Source organism: Limulus polyphemus, unplaced genomic scaffold, assembly GCF_000517525.1.
Source record: "Limulus polyphemus unplaced genomic scaffold, Limulus_polyphemus-2.1.2 Scaffold4031, whole genome shotgun sequence".
Lineage (NCBI taxonomy): Eukaryota > Metazoa > Arthropoda > Merostomata > Xiphosura > Limulidae > Limulus > Limulus polyphemus.
In genome coordinates this window covers 51,181-54,135 of record NW_013669641.1, presented here as the reverse complement: position 1 = coordinate 54,135, position 2,955 = coordinate 51,181, and the positions used below count along the sequence as shown (strand labels likewise).

Here is a 2,955-nt window from a genome sequence, read left to right as displayed (position 1 = left end):
CGACCAATTTACTGCATGGATTTGTTACATACAAGGAAACTGATTTATGCGACCAATTTACTGCATGGATTTGTTACATACAAGGAAACTGATTTATGCGACCAATTTACTGCATGGATTTGTTACATACAAGGAAACTGATTTATGCGACCAATTTACTGCATGGATTTGTTACATACAAGGAAATTGATTTATGTGACCAATTTACTGCATGGATTTGTTACATACAAGGAAATTGATTTATGCGACCAATTTACTGCATGGATTTGTTACATACAAGGAAATTGATTTATGTGACCAATTTTTTCAACTTCAAATCTACATTTGCAATTTTGAAGATATGTTTTGTTTAAATCTCACATTTTAACCATTTCTAAAGCACCCACCCAGGTAATAATTAACTATGAACAGGCCTAACAAAGCATTAACATTCTTAGTTTTTTTACATGTTGACAAACCAAACAGTATACCTTCTGTAGTCTTCAAAACAATTAAGTTTACTAATTACAAAACAATCCATGTCTCAACTGTTCAGAAGGTATTGTAATGTTTTGGTTATAACATAACATTAAGTGAAGTCCCACACTTAATTACTAAATAATCCCAATTGTTGTAAACATACTGTAATGTTTTCTTTGTTTTAATACTTTTTTTTTTATATCCCAAATAAAATTTTATATTTAATAATGTCTTTAGGAAGTTTTGATCTCTAGAACTGTTCTGTTTCTTTTGAATCCAATACAGTGAAACCAAGAAACTTTCATGTAACATACATTAAAAACACAGTTTCCATAAAAACATGACCCTATTCTGGCTAACAATGACAATAGTTTTGTTTTTGCTACTTATTACATACATTTATCCCAGGAGTAATATCTTCCAAATGGTCACCAAATTCAAATGATTCTACAACTTTACAGATATTATATAAAAAATACTTCAAACTTTGTGTAACAGATAACTAAGCTTATTTCCTAACTACATAACAATTAAATCTCAGTAGTACCACTTACACATAAAAACAAACAGCATATTTATTTTACACCTAAAATCACACTCATCAACTTTAAATTGCATTTTAAACATTCACAAAAAATGTAAACATGCACAGAAACTTTATAGGTGTATGTATATATATATATATATATATATTGGTATGTATATAATTCTACGAAAATCAAACAATGCAATTTAGACAAATATGCATTAGTAGAAGTACTGTATACGTATAAATGTCGGTGACAATGGAGTTGAATAAATTAGAACAATGTAGCCCTTTCAAGCATATCTATAAAATAAGAAATTCACACTTGCAGTGAATACAGGAACTATAAGATATCACCGGTATATTTTGCTTCTACAAAAAATTGGAACTGAGGTATTACCAGGCGTTTCTTTGTTGTTTTCTTACTGTGTTGCTTTTATAGAAAGTGGAAACAATAAGATACAACCATTTTGTTATATTTGCTGTTTTGCTTTTGTAAAAAATAATATATTATTTTTTTAATTACTGTATTACTTCTATAAAAAATGTGAACTATCATATATTTTTAACATACCGGCTTCTATAGAAAATGGAACAACCTACTATGGGTTCATATATTTTTTAATTTATTTTATTTCTACAGCAAATGAGAATCTTAGGTTTTCACCGGTATCCATTTGTACATATTTCTATAGAAAACTGAAATATTGTCAATTCCTTATTGTGTTGTTTTTAACTTACTGTGAATTTTATAAGAAGTTTAAAACATATGATTAGTTGCCTTTTTTTTATGAACTATGTACAGTATCGTCAGTGTACATTTTACTAAATTAGCACACTAACTATGAATTCTAGATGTACAGGTAAGATAATGAGGTACTTCATGATATAATTCTATCTGAATTTCCAAAGTAATCCACTATGGGATTTGTACTACAATTTGTATCTTTAGAATTTGGTTTTGATTAAACTAAAGGAAATCAGAGTGTGTCCCAGGTCAACAAGAAAAAATAACAATAACAAAAAAAAAATATTAAATTGTGCAATAGTAAGTCCACCAGAGGGCTACAATGTTCTAAATAATCACACATATACAAAACACATCTGTAAAAATAAAAATCCAACACAATCATTAATTATATCGAGGTAGTATTACGTTGTGCTTGCTGCTTGAGCAGCTAGATATAGGCACTTTGAAGAATATAAACCTCTACAAGTACGTATTATAACAAAAATAACACCCTCCTTAGTTAGCTATTCCATAGGATCAAGCATAAAAATAACTTCACCATTTCCCCTAAAATTTTCATTTTTGTGGTTGCACTATACACGTATACATTTCTACCCACAATTTACAATCAGATGCTTTCCTATTTACTTGTAAGGTATTCTAGTTACGGAACCATCTCAATCTGTACCAACTCGTTTCAAATCTCTGTGGTGTATTTTCTTATGATTATCATACCATAAACCTGCTTAATAGATGCAGCCTCCTCAAGGGCAACCTAAAGCCCTAAAAAACAACTTATCACAACAATTGTAACTGACAAAAGCAGGTGTATGAATGACAATTGTAACTAACAAAAGCAGGAAATTAAAACAGTGTAGAGTGGAAGCCTACTGCTAGGAGATTGCTCTTATAGCTTTAAAAACAGTGTAGAGTCCAAGCCTGCTGCTAGGGGATTGCTCTTATAGCTTTAAAAACAGTGTAGAGTGGAAGCCTGCTGCTAGGGGATTGCTCTTATAGCTTTAAAACCAGTGTAGAGTGGAAGCCTGCTGCTAGAAGATTGCTCTTAAAGCTTTAAAAACAGTGTAGAGTGGAAGCCTGCTGCTAGTAGATTGCTCTTATGGCTTTAAAAACAGTGTAGAGTGGAAGCCTACTGCTAGGGGATTGCTCTTATGGCTTTAAAAACAGTGTAGAGTGGAAGCCTACTGCTAGGGGATTGCTCTTATAGCTTTAAAAACAGTGT

At 31.0% G+C, this 2,955-nt stretch overlaps 2 protein-coding genes across 5 annotated transcripts in view; one reads left to right on the top strand and one right to left on the bottom strand.

Annotated features, from left to right (window-relative positions):
* Nucleotides 1-2,955, bottom strand: part of LOC106470482 (zinc finger protein PLAGL2-like) — a 33,437-nt gene that overhangs the window by 18,819 nt on the left and 11,663 nt on the right. The window lies entirely within an intron of this gene.
* The window catches only part of LOC106470484 (protein aveugle-like), a 50,144-nt gene that overhangs the window by 43,770 nt on the left and 3,419 nt on the right, over nucleotides 1-2,955 (top strand). The window lies entirely within an intron of this gene.